Genomic DNA, 15,278 nt, shown 5'->3' with positions numbered 1-15,278 from the left:
TTAGGGACTCTAACAAGTCCCAAATGACTTACCAAGACTCTCCAAACAGACCATTTGCTCACAAAATCCCAAACTCAATTTTTCACTAGTTCACTTCCTCCAATTTGAGTTCAAAACTAAGTAGAACTCTACCTCATCTCTACAACACATTCACAACTCAATTTCCCACCAAAGTAGATGCTTGAGCATGACATAAAACATCTCACAACCCATCCTAACTGCAAGAAAGTAACTCAACAACCATTTTTCATTATTTCACTACTTAAGAACTTATTTCTATACCAAAATAACCTACAATCAACATGAATTCTTTTCTATCAACAATTCAATCAACACAAATCACTTCACCAACCCAAAGCCAACATCCCACACACATACAAACAGCTTCATAAAGTTATACATCATTCATCATCATGCAAATCTTCAATTTTCTTACTTTACCTCAAATATCAATGACACACCATAACCTATTTCATCCAAACAATTTATTATTCACATTCCATCAAATTTACACAACATATTCCAATTAAAACAATTATCTAGCTTCCCTTACCTTGACTCAACAGTTCCAAAACCTCTAAACACTCCACAAATTTCTTACAGTACAAGAAACTTCTAGAAAACCTACAAATCAGCGATTGGTGATTGGAGAACACTCTTAGAACCACAAACAGAATAAGAATCAAGGGAGAGAGATTCTTGACCGATGCAAAACAGAATCACTTTACATGATAAAAAAACCCTAAACACTAAGGAAAAAAGGGTTTACCACTTACCTACTCGATTCAACCAATTGATCGGTCAGATAGGTAGCCCTTAACGCAGGGATCGCCTAAACACTTCTTGATTGTTGAAAAGATGATCGAGGAGTAATAAATTGTAGAGAGAAGTGAGAGAAAGAAAAGATGATAGTGTTTTAGAGAGATAGAAGTATTTTAGATAATGAACCAAGCTTTAGAAAGTTCTATTTATAGTATAAGATTGTTTTACAGAGAAAATTAATAGAGTTGATTTGAAAATTATAAAAAATAATAATAAGTTTGTAATTTATCATGATTTTGTTGTTTTTTTATAATTTTACTTAATAATAATAAGTAACAATTATTTATATATATATATATATATATTGTATTTTTATAAATACAAAATTCTTTCTATACACTGTTTTTGACAATATCTATTTGTTTCAACCAAAACTTTTTATTTTCATTATTTTGACTCATACTTTAAACATAAAATATGAGTTTAGAAAACAAACTTTTAGACATTAAGAATATATTTTTTAACATTTGACTGATAAATATAAATTTAAAATATATTTCAATGTTTAGAATTATACATTAATAATTAATAAATTAGTTATTCTAAAATGACTAAATATTCTGAGATAGTACTAAAGACGTAAGAAACTGAAATTTGATTTCAGGTTGACAAGGAGAGTTGAGAGTTACTAATAAATAGCCTAAGAAAAATAAATCTGACAGTAAGATGAGGGAAGAAGAAAGGAGTAAGTTGGAGTGGGACAGAAATCACAGAGCTACAGTATTTTCCAATCCACAGCAATAAATTCATCTTTAAAGAAGAGTGCATTTTCTGAGTTATGTTATTTATTTAATATTATTGGTTTATTGAATTTAAGAATAGATTGTTAGGATTTTTGTTGGGTGTTGATTTGGTGGAATAAGGTGTATTTGCTTATCATTTTGAGAGCAGTGAAGTTTTAAGTACAATAATGTTTGTGGTCCTGAATGTGTTTGTGAAAAACGAGGTGGGTTTATGTGGTGACAGAGATTGAAGGGGCTTTAAGGAGAGGAAAGAAAGACAAAAGCAAACAAATTAAGCTTCAAAGTTGAAAGTTGAAGAAGCAGAAGCGAAAGGAAAGACGTTCATGTAACTGTGTGTTTGAGCATTGAAAGGAAGGGAAGGGTCGTGGGGGACCTCAATCATTGCTCACGCGTTTCTCTCTATCACTCTTATTGTCAGATATGTAGCTTTCCCTGGCACTTCTTTCTATGTTCTCATCGTTGACCACTTCTCCTAGCTACGTGCAACCATTCCTTCCAATTATCTCTTTTTTTCTTTTTTTAACTATCTAATTATCAATTCTTACATTTTTCAAAAATAATAATATATTCTATTCATTGTTTAATGTTAATATATTTTTATGAATTATAAAAAGTTATTACTATTTATAACACAATTTAAAATATTTTGAATTCTGTTTCCTGACAATGAGCGCCCAAGAACAAATTGAACTTTTTTTTCTTTTGGATTAACATACCAAAAACCCTATCCAGAATAAGTTTCAAAACACTCAAAACCCATGCCCTACGTAACCTAGGACTAAATGTTTTATACATTAATAATATCTAGTCAATTATATAATTGATATAAAATATCTGAAGTAATGAATACTAAAATTCCTTATTATTCTAAAATCTTACTGGTCACAAAATCTATCCATGATAATTTTTGTTAAATTTTTTCTTTATTTAGCTTCAAATTCTTTTAAGGAACTCTTTTTACATTATCAAAAAAAACATAATATCATAACGAATGATACTATCTTATAATAATAGCTGAAACAATATTTTAAGAGTATTATTTTCCAAAATAAATATTTATTATTTATTTTTAAATAACTAAATTAAAATGTCAAAAATGATGAGCCATATAATTCAAATAAAAATAATAAGTACTATATGGTATATCTTTTCATATTAGCAAATTATAAAAATATCTTAAAAATTAAAAAAGCAATTTTAAAATATTATTTTAAGCTTGATATTAATTTGCTGACAAAAAAAGTTTGAACATTAAACCAATGGCAAAGTGTAGCTTCTGTTTGTGAATTTCATCGTACACTATCTAAAACATTATTGGAAGACTGTAAAACACTATTCTATGTTCTTTTTGATAGCTACAAACTCTATAAAAATTCATTAAAGGTATATAAAAGATACTTTTCAAAAAATCAAAATATAAAATCAAAATTAAAATTTATTTTACATAGGCACATAATATCAATGAAATATACCAATTTTCCTTTTTCTGAAATTGATCAAACAAAGGGTAATAACATGTATTTTATATTTAAATTAAAAGCTCAAATAATAATTAGGAGTTGCTTAGAAAAACCTAGGAAATACTACATTAATTAATGACACAAAAACACACACACACACACATATATATATATATATATATATATATATATATATATATATATATATATATATATATATATATATATATATATATATATATATATATATATATAACCCTTTGATAGTTTTATATATGTAGAAGAACATTCAACCGTAACTAACATAATACTCTTCACATGTTTAAAGATTCACAAAATGATTGCACTACTTTTCATTTCATCGTATGAAGTACACTTTAACTATTTTATATTACAAATTGGTACATTCTTATACTTGCATCTCTGTACATTTATATTATTATCCTTTTTCTTTTCTCTCTTTCTGATCTCATTGATGGTTCTTGTTTTACTGTGTGTCATAGTATTTCTTTATTACATTTTCCTACATTTTGTTGATGCTTCCACATTGCAGTTTTTATGATACAAAGTTTAACTCTAAGAGATTTTGCATGGAATTGAGAATCCATTTAGCTCCCATATTCATTATATGATAATTTTCTGCATAAATAACTCTTTTCCACCTTCTTTTGAATAACATTTGTTCTAAAAATTAATAATTACTTAACAAAAGTAATGAACAAATAGTGTTGATGTATTAAAGTTAAAATAATTTTCATTACATAACATAATTATATGTACATAAAATTAAATTAAAAATATGAAATATAAAAATACATGGTTATTTTTATTGTCATTTATATTTAATTTTTTTCATGAGCAAGATTTAAACATAACATTCCGTTTCAAAATTCAGTAAAAATAAAATAAAATAGTGGTCCCAGTAACTATAACTATTTGGTTTAGAAGTCTGTCTATCACTATCATTATTAATTAGTTTTTTATTAATATATATAAAAGAAAAATACATTACGGAAGCTTAATTATAAGTTAGAGTTTGACCAAAGGCATAAATTTCTGTTTCCATATAAGGTGTTTAGGACTTGTGTGCGGGAAACAACTTCTTTTTTCCACTAGTACAGTGTACTCCAAGTCTCTGGATTAGTTGTGGATAATTAATACAATCTTTTATCCTATAAACTTGCAAACCCAATTTTACTTTTTCAGAAAAAATACAGGACTAAGTTGAATTTTGAAGGTTCACACAGTAAATTAATATAGCTAAAAAAACTTAGATATATGTTTATTTAGAATTATTCCGCTAATAAAGTTCATAGTAGCCAACCCAAACATAATTAACCTACCAAAAAAATATTAAATATGAATTTTCATTTCCGTGATATGTCATAGAAATAATAAAAGAAAGTAATAATATACCATACTCTTGTGTGCTCTGTAACATTCCGGCAACTCACAGGGACCATCGATTGTCCCCACAGATCACCACCAGGCTTGCCAGCACGCTTAACCATGGAGTTCTTATGAGTCAGGCTACCGAAAAACAAATGCATTTTGGTGATATGAGTAGTCAAATCAATTCCTTTAAGCTATCCTTCAACTGTATAGTCTCATACCTATACAGTCTCCAGATCCCTCTTATTCCGGTGTATGTTCGATTCGTCCATGTACCCCTTCCACCCGAAACTGTCACCTTGTCTGTGCCCCCTGCACCATGCCTCTTGCACCGGCGTCACTCCCCGCCCTCGTCAGTGCCCGGATGTCACATGCTCATGTATTAAAAACAAATAAAATTTATTCAACTAAGGAATATATATATATATATATATATATATATATATATATATATATATATATATATATATATAACTAATACTATACAAATTATAATAAAATTTATTTTAACTAATAATACAAATAAAACTAATATTCCTCCTCAAATTGGGAGCATGCAAAAATTCACTAACTATAATAATTGAATAGGAAAGAAGTTTCTAAAAAAACAAACAAATCAAATTAGCTTACTTAAACACAAGAATTAGCTAAAATTAAATGGCGAAAAGGCATTTTATGATTTTTTTAGCTGTCCATTAAAAGAAATATAGTTTTATAAATATTAAGGAAGAAGACAAATATTTGTATCTCCTCATAAATAAACAGTGACTTAAAGTTGAATACTTTATATTTATATCTATGAATCATTTTTAGGCCATTCTTCCTCCATTTTTTTCCTGCACCCCTAACTTTCATAATCCCACTTTTATCCTTGAGTATATTAAATAGCGTAATTGGTTTTTGTGTCCCATCTTTCCCTTTCTTTTCCACGCCGCTGCGTGCACTCCATTTTCACTTTTCTCTTCAACAAAAAATCATACAGCTCTATCTCATTCTCTCACACAATTTAATGATTTTATGTGTTCATCCTTCGTATTTGTACTATTACACTTCCAAGATCTACCTCCATTGCGAGAAGAAGAGCAGGCCACACCTCCATCGTGCACTTCTTATTCTCTATACAATTTGATTTGGTTGGTATAAAAGACTAGGTATGTTGTTTTGTGATTTTATTTTGTGATTGTAATTAATGGGTTTAAGAAGAGCACGGACACCAACAAAGATTAATATTTTATATATTTGGTTACAAATCAAATTATTATTTTAGGTTTAATATATCATTTGGTAAAATAGTCATACTTTTTGAAAAAATTCAATAAGGTCCCATATTTTGTTTAAAAATGTTCAATTCGGTTCTTTTCGTAGAAGCCCTTAAAAACATATCGGTGCTGATGCCATTGTAGCCAAATCTGGGTGAGATTATGTTGGATGATTACGTGGCACTGTAAAGTGAAGTGTGAGTTCTTTTATTAAAATCAAAGAAAATTTCAATCTAAAACCCTAACTTTTTAAAAACCTTAAAGTGGAAATTAGAATCAGAAACCCTAAATTGGTTTTATGCATTTTTGCCTTCCTTCCTTCTTCACCAACAGTGCGTTGTACATCGAACATGGCTAATCCTTTCACACTTTTAACCCTGTGATCCATGGGTTTTTCCTCTCTCTATCGTGGGTTTCATAAAACCCCAATCTTGATCACTTTTCTGGTGCGTCGCCATGTTTTCTATCGTGGAGCTCTCGCAAGCAGTGGTGATCATTGGAAACATAATGATTTTTGGTTGCGTTCGAAGTGATGGTGGTTTTGATTCTGGTTTTCTTACAGGTCTAGCGAGGCACTCTATTTCTTCTTTTCCTTAACAGAAGCTCCCTTATACATTCACAGCGGAGCTCTGTTTCAAGCTTTCCTTGTTAGTGGTCTACGATGGAGTCGTAGTGGTTGTCTTCGAAAAGCACTTGCGACGGTGGTACCTTCGTAATGAAGGGTTGTTCTTTCAACAACAATCACTCCAGAAAACTTTGGGGTGATTTACGATAAAGTCGCGATAGTGAAGCTCGTGAGCGACGACTCAAACACATCTTTCTTCTCAAGATTTGGTGGATTTGCACCGGTGGGGTTGCTTGTAACAAAGTGATGGAGATCCTGATGAACAAATCTGGTTTTGGGTATAGTGGCCTTCGTTGTTCTGATTTGGCCACGTAATCATCCAAATCCGATGGGGTTGCTTGCACCAACTCACTTCTCTTCACAGTGTCACATAATCATCCAACATAACACCTCACTCAGATTTGGCCACAGTGGCATCAACATCGTTATGTTTTTAACGGCGTCCACGTAAAGGACCGAATTGAATTTTTTTAAACAAAATATGGAGCCTTACTGAACTTTTTCAAAAGGTATGATCATTTTGAACCAAACCCCTAAAAGTAGGGAGCAAATGATGTATTAAACCATTATTTTATATACTCACAGTCCCTTTACGTCCTAACAAAATATATATGTACAATCTCTTTCACGCCCTAACAAAATATATATGTATTTCTTTCTGATTGTCCATTAGTTTTGTCAAATCTCAAAACTATAACTACAAAACAAAGAATAAGAGCAGTATCTCGCACTCACTCAAGTAAGTCAACATAAAAGGTCCACTATAATATTCTCTTACATTTCATCTTTTCTCATTAACATTTCACATTCTTCTATGCAGCTCTAATCAACTTCACTTGATAGTCTTCTAAAACAATCTTTTGTGTCCAAGAATTTCAACACCTCCAACAAGAACAAAAATATTAAGTCAAAACTCCTACTTCATAATTTTTAGCCATTCTACATTTCGGATTAGCCAATCTAAAATATATTATCGACTTTACCAAGTGAATTCTTGATTGTTCAATCTGATACACACTTGGGCTTTTCATATTGGTTAATTGATCTGCAATATCCAATCTAGGATACTCTTCCGAATTGATCAATCTAGTATATACACTTGTAAATTTTGGATTAAGAAATCTAAAATGCATTCTTGGATCCAATACAACCATTGCGGATTGCCCAGTTTACTAATCAAAATCGAGTAGCAAATTGGCTAATCCGAAATACAGTACTTAATTTGATAATACATTCCAAATTCATGAATCCGAAATTTATAGATACATACAAGATTGTCGAATTTGCTACTGCTTCAACTTTGAAACATTTTGATTGCTCAATGCAGTATACACTTTTGGTAGTGCATTCTAGATTACCAAATCCATAATTGGATTAAAGAAACCCACACAAAACACCCACCACTACTAAACACTTACTATAACCCAATCAAAGAACTACAAAATCCATAAAAGAAAGTCAAACATTTTTTTGAAGAATGAAGTTGAACATAGTCTTGGATCTTGGAAATCATCGGTAAGTATAAAATCATCAATGAATTAAAATTATCAAAAGTAAAAGTGTTATGGATAATTTTATCAACTAAATATTTTAATCTATTTGTAACTATCAACAAAAAAATTTATCCATCATTAATTATCGACTATGTTGGTAATTTTATGTCGGTAAAAACTCATGCTTTCATCTTTTCTATAATACAAGTCTATTGTGTAACCATTCCTTCCATAATTAACACAAACAACACTTTGTGTTCTTAAAACCATTTCTATGTTAATTCCACAAGAATCCATTTTTGCTGTAACAACTAGATTTTAGATGAGCTTTTTTATCCATAGTGTTATGTAGTAAGGATATTTATGTAATAACATAAATATCTTAGATATTTTAGACAGTTAAAATATCAGTCAAAGCCACTAACCACACTTTTAGGTAAGGTGGTTACGTTTATTCTTTATAAATACAGTGACAGGACCCAAGTCCAGGTACGTTCTCTTTAGGCTCTAGAGATCCTGAATAATATTTCAGAGCAGTATCCAATTACTCTCTTCTGAGTTTCAGCTCCATAACTCATATCTGACTTGAACGTCGGAGTATCTTTGCAGGTACCTCCCCCTCCTTTGGTGAATACAAAGGACAACAGTTGAAGAAATGCAAGCATCCCAGACATCCAGGAGCAACAGAGACACACAGGAAAATGTATACCGAAACATTTTGGCGCCCACCGTGGGGCACGAACCCACGACCACAAGGTTAAGAGCCTTGGCCTCAATGAATCACTCCTTCGAATAGAGCTACTCCATCAAATCGCCACCAAGATTCCCCTCCTCGAGCCATTGACATCACTGTCACTACCAGATCAAATGACGCCTCCATCGGGTTTCTCTCCTCCTTCCCCCGTGAGCCATTGATGTCAGTAGAGATCAACGAAATCACTCCCCTTTGTGGGTCAGATCCAGTACAAAAACATGCTTAAATTCATCATTCACCTCCCTCAACGATGGTGGACAAATGAGAGGAAACTTCTTCCACTGCCTCTTTGAATCTCGCTCATCCGTATACTCACCTCTCCTCCATCCAGCAGCACTTGGCACGCGTCAGTATTCCTCGCATACACATTTCTTCTCGTCGCATCATCAACTTTATCAGCCACGTTTCAAGTCTCCTCATCAACGAAGCCTTCGAGAGATTCTTTACTTCAGAATCTCAAACTCCTCATGTCTGCCCAATCCACCGAACCACATATTCCTCTCTGCTTCACGACCATTCTCCACCGATTAGATCCTTCCTCACCGACTAAAATCACTTCTCCATTGCTCAAACCACTTCCGCATCAAACCCTCGGTTTTTAACCGAACAAACCTCGAATCTCTGGTTTGTTCCTCGCTGTTCATCTTTGAATCTGATGCCACCAAGCCAGAGCCACTGCCATTTGTCAGGCTCATCACCGGCCAAGGAATCAGACTCTCAAATCAAAACCCAGAAATTAGGGAGCCATTATCAAACTCGCACTTCCCTTCCAGAGTCGCGAAACTCAGTTCGTATCACCATGGAGATCGCAACAGCAACCTAAATCGTGAGCGCACATCGAATTTCTCTTGCCGTTATGTTTGACGACATCGTTCCTTGCTCATCCACTCAATAACACTCTTCCATTTCTTGCATCGTCCCTACTGGACGAAGAATCTTCCATGAGCGCGTCCAATAAATGAAGAGCAATGCCACCGCACCACCGCCAGCAGCCTCTCTGCACTCGCACACACCAGAAATCCCTAATTTCCCAATAATCAAAAACCCTAAATCCCCAAATTGAACTCAGTCACAGCCACATCAGCAAACTCGCCTTTTGCGCGGAAGGTTCCCACACAAAAGATTGCCAAACTGATCGCAGACCCATTCTCCACGTCTTCCGCAACAATCGCGCCATCCACGCGTGATTCGGTTCTTCCTCCACGTCATTCAACCCAAATTCTAATCCCCAAAATTCAACCGTTCGGCCTTGCGCGTTCGGTTCACGGACATTCGACCCTATTGATGCGCCACACCATTCAGTGCAATTAACGTTTGACCTTAGTGACGATCGGCCATTCCACTTAACTTGCTCGACCATTGATCCTGACGTTCGTCCTAAAACGTCCCGCACACAGCCTCGCGAACGTTCGACATCGACGTTCAGAACCGCACGCTCGAAAATCAGTATGTACGAGCGTCCAAACAGCCAACGTTCGGCCTTGACGTTCAAGGAGACGAACGCTCGACAATCCCTGTGGACGAGCGTTCCAGCTATCAGCCGTTCGTCCTCGCCCTTCGGATTCGAACGCTCGACACTGAACGTGGACGAGCGTTCAAACAATGGACCACTCGGCCTCGCATATACTCGAACGCTCGACCATCAGTGTGACCGAGCGTCCAACAAGCCGGGCGTTCATCCTCGCCCTTCCGATGGAGCGCTCGACAATGCCTGTGAACGTGCGTTCAGCCTCGCCCATGGGATTCGAACGCTCGACAATCAATATGTGGACGAGCGTTCGTCAATCCATTTCAACGAGCGCTCGTCAGTTCATTTCAACGAGCACTCGTCAATCCATTTCAACGAGCGCTCGTCCATCCGTTTCAACGAGCCCTCGCCCAACCACTTCAACAACGTTCGTCCCCTCAATTCTCAACGTTCGTTCACTCCGTCACCACCGCTCGGCCATCCATGGCCTCTCCAGCGGTCATCAACGTTCCTTCACTCCGTCACCAACGTTCGGCCATCCATGGCCTCAACCATTCGGCCATTCGTTTCAATAGCGTTCGGCCAACAATGCTCTCTCGTTGACGTTCGGCCTAGAGCGTTCGGAACTTCGCTCATCATTGACGTTCGGTTCCAAGCGTTCGGCATAAGCTTTGCATAGAGCGTTCGTCCCTTCGCGTGATCATCAAAGTGCGGCCTAGAGGGTTCATCACTTTGCTTATTATCAACGTTCGGCCACTACCACTCGACCATTCGTCAATACGAGCGCTCCCGCATTCGGCCTCAACGTTCGACAGTCCATTACAAACGAGCGTTCAAGAAGCGCTCGCCAAAGCCTGTGTCCGAGCGTCCTTGTTGTTTGCCGTTCGCCCTCACCATTTGGATCCGAACGTTCGACAAGCCGTGTGACGAGCGTTCGTCCTCGCACTCAGACTTTAACGCTCGACAACGCTAGAATCCCAAGCGTTCGTCCACTCGAATGCGCAACGTTCGCTCAATAACGTTCGTCGGATAATGGAGTGTCGGCCACCCGCTCAATATCGTTCGTCCACTCGAATCCGCCAGCGTTCGCTCATTCTACTACAACTGATGTTCGCACATTGGTCCTCAATGACGTTCGGCCATCCATGGCCTCAACCATTCAGCCATTCGCTCATCATTGTGAACGAGCGTCCAAACACTTGGCCTCACACTCGGCCTCTCGACATCTACAGCTCGACCATCTATGGCACGTCCTATTAACGTTCGGCCACCAGGTTTGCAACTTGATCAAAACCCATATGCCTACATGCTTAATATTATTTCTTACAGTGCAGATAAACATATCTTGTACATAAAAGCGGACACTTGAAAGCCGATCATCCTGAAGCAATCCCACTGGCCGATGTTCACCCTTGAACACCCAGTCTGATCGCCACTGGCCGATGTTCACCCTTGAACACCCAGTCCGATCGGGATACACTCCCACTGGCCGATGTTCACCCTTGAACACCCAGTCTGATCGGGATACACTCCCACTGGCCGATGTTCACCCTTGAACACCCAGTCTGATCGGGATACACTCCCACTGGCCGATGTTCACCCTTGAACACCCAGTCTGATCAGGATACACTCCCACTGTCGCACAAAGCATTATCAATACACTCGACATTCACACTCAGTCAGTCGTTCGGCTTCAACGCTCGACATTCAATTGTCAACGAGCGTCCACTCAGTCAGTCGTTCGGCCTCAACCCTCGACATTCAATTGTCAACGAGCGTCCACTCGGTCAGTCGTTCGGCCTCAACGCTCGACATTCGATTATCAACGAACGTCCACTCAGTCAGTCGTTCGGCCTCAACGCTCAACATTCAATTGTCAAAGAGCGTCCTCATGATCGGCCTCGCATGCCACTCGGCCTCTACCGCTCGGTCATACGTATCCTCACGTTCGGCCTCACTTGTTCCAGCTTTTTTTTTTTTTTTTTTTTTTTTTTTTTTTTTTTTTTTTGGCTTCGCCTCCTTTTGGTCCATCAAAATTCAACCACTCGGTCACGTTCAATCCACACGTGAGCAATGACCAGGAACCCACTCTCTAATTACAGTAAAGACAGCCTCCCTCAAACTCATAAGTCCTATAGTTACCACGTCAACGGTTAACTCGGACTTGGGGGGCATGTTATGTAGTAAGGATATTTATGTAATAACATAAATATCTTAGATATTTTAGACAGTTAAAATATCAGTCAAAGCCACTAACCACACTTTTAGGTAAGGTGGTTACGTTTATTCTTTATAAATACAGTGACAGGACCCAAGTCCAGGTACGTTCTCTTTAGGCTCTAGAGATCCTGAATAATATTTCAGAGCAGTATCCAATTACTCTCTTCTGAGTTTCAGCTCCATAACTCATATCTGACTTGAACGTCGGAGTATCTTTGCAGGTACCTCCCCCTCCTTTGGTGAATACAAAGGACAACAGTTGAAGAAATGCAAGCATCCCAGACATCCAGGAGCAACAGAGACACACAGGAAAATGTATACCGAAACACATAGTATAGGTGCAGCTTGTTTGATTGTTGATATCATTTACCATGAATTTAGTCTCATTGAATAAGTTACTTTCTATGATTTGTCCCTATGGGCGACATAGGAGAAAATTTTGTTGAAGGAAAGCATATGGTCCATCAAAAGAACATGTGATTTCATATTATTTATTCAAGTCTTTGAGGAACTGCATGACCTGGTCTTCAAGACATAAACACCATAAGGACATTGATTCTTGCAAGAATAAAATTGCGTTGAAAGTACCTAGTCTTGATATCTTTCCAGATATCTTAAGCTTCGCTTATCCATAAAATACTCTAACAAATGGTGGGTGAAACAGAATGTACAAGATATTACTATGTTATTACATTGCCTCTAAGTCTTCTTATGGTTCTCTGGCTCAAGCACTGTTTCATTTATGAATTTAAGTTTGTTCTTAGCAGTGAAAACAGCTATAGACATTCCAAGAATGATAATTTTTTATGTCGAACACGGATGATACCAAAGAAATGGTTTGACTATTAACAGATACAAAGATATTATAAAAAAAACTCTTTACTCATAATAAATGAAAAGAAAGATGAAAAAAAAAAGAAAAAAAATATGTTCAGAGACGTGCAACATAGCACTTCATTTGATATATTGACGCAGTGAAAAACTACCTATGTTCAAAGGAAAAAAAAGAAAGGAAAATATACACAACGCATGGTCCATAATCTTAACAGAATAACAGAAAGAAAAAAACTGAGCACTAAGTAGAAGAGAAGTCAGGTTTTGAAGCTTTTATTTTTGTTATTATAAGATAATTCTATTAATCTGCATGGTTGATAATCTTAATATTATATATCTGCCATGCCATGAGTATGAAGCACGTGAGTATTTGTTTTTTTTTTCTTTTGTATTATATATCTGCCATGCCATGCCATGCCATGCCATGCGTCAAAGGTATTTTATATTTAGTGATGCCTTGATCTCTTATTCGATAGAGACTGAATTTTATTCTTAATAACTTATATTTTATATTATAGTATGAATATATTAAATGTATAATTAGGTATTTATGAAAAGTGTGATAACTGCGACATAACGATAAAATTTTCAGGTGTTTAATTATAATAGAATCAATTTTCAATTCTATAGAAGATCTTTTAACTCTGTTATAAGAAGAAAAAAGGCAGTTTAATACAAGACAAATTATACAAGTTGTATCCTCTAAGCAAAGTCAGTTGACAGGTAGAGAGCTGGTTTAATGACAAATATTATATCTTAGAGATAAAATTATTAAAATGTATTTATAAAAATTAAATTTTGTTTATGTTAACCCTTTCTTACCTGATTTCTGTCACAGTGCTCAATATTCTAAAAGTTATGTATCACTTTGTTAATCTACACATTATTTATGCCATTTAAATATCAGCTTATTATAGAACTTACAAAATAGAAAGCAAAAGGTGTCTGTTGGTGGTGGACCTCTATAAACATGTTACAATCATATTATTCGATCAATTATTGTTGCGAATTAGTTGTTATCATATAAGCATCTTTATTATAAAAAAATTAAATTAAATTTAACTTTGTTCACACTATTTCCATAAGAATTTTGTTCAGTTTTTCTTTCTCTGCTTCACGTATTATATATATTATTCTGATGATGAATATCAAAAATCCATTGTCGTCCAGCGGTTAGGATATCTGGCTTTCACCCAGGAGACCCGGGTTCGATTCCCGGCAATGGAATTTTTTCACTTTTTGTTAATGGCTTTGTAATTTATTTTACTTCCCTAATAAAACAATAGGCCCAATCGGTGCAGCTATAAAACATGAATTGAAATAGAAATGTTATATATTAATTAATTTAATCACTGCTAAAACTATACTTGTGTATAATCATTAATGTAATTTTTATATAGTCAATATCTACGTGCTGCCAATATGAATTATTATATATATGAAACATGGAAATCAAGTTATTAGATAGAACATGCAGCTTTTCATTAATTTGCATTATCTGGCCTATAAATTTAAAAGTCATGTTAATTTATTTGTTTTCATCTTAATTGAAGGAATCGAGACGTAGGCTAGATATTGATTTTACAGTAGTTGAAGTAAGTCAAATTATTTTAATACTGGTGTCTAGTTATGGTTTTTTTTAAAGTGGTCTTATCTTTTAAAAAAGTTAAGTAAAATTCTAAATTTGATTAAAAACAGTTCAAAATGGTTATTTTGGCTTATGATATTAAAAACATAACGGTATAATTGTTTCCGTGGTGAAAACTGAATGATGTGCAATTTTTGATTATGTGGCAAAGTGAGGTGAATTAAGTTAGTAAGGTATGTGGAAATGTTAAAAAGTTGAAGTTATTAGGTAAAAGAAAAGGGTTAGGGATTTTGCAAAATCATGTGTAAAATCAGAAGCCCCAATTGCAATTTTCAAAATCAGTCAATTCACAATTCAAAACATCATGTGCAAAATCAGAAACCCTAATTGTCAATTTGCAATTTACAAAAAATTAGAAACTCCATCTTTCTCTCAATATTTCGGCAACCACACCCCATCGTTGTCTTCTTCTTCACCTTAAACACCCACAACCAGAAAAAACTCATTCAAAGAGGAGGAAGAAGGTTGAACAATAATTGAGAAAAAGGGTCGGTGGTAACTTTGGTGGAGCTCCTAGCCAACGACGCGCCTTGGAAAAGATGCAGCAACATCGACGATCA

The 15,278-nt window shown here is 35.4% G+C and overlaps 1 non-coding gene across 1 annotated transcript; it reads left to right on the top strand.

Annotated features, from left to right (window-relative positions):
• Positions 1-14,225: 14,225 nt before the first annotated feature.
• On the top strand, positions 14,226-14,297 carry TRNAE-UUC (transfer RNA glutamic acid (anticodon UUC)). The gene has a single exon. It is a non-coding gene; the product is annotated as a tRNA-Glu (tRNA).
• Positions 14,298-15,278: the final 981 nt, after the last annotated feature.

The sequence above is a fragment of the Vigna angularis genome, chromosome 1 (assembly GCF_016808095.1).
Source record: "Vigna angularis cultivar LongXiaoDou No.4 chromosome 1, ASM1680809v1, whole genome shotgun sequence".
Lineage (NCBI taxonomy): Eukaryota > Viridiplantae > Streptophyta > Magnoliopsida > Fabales > Fabaceae > Vigna > Vigna angularis.
This window is presented reverse-complemented; position numbering and strand designations above follow the sequence as displayed.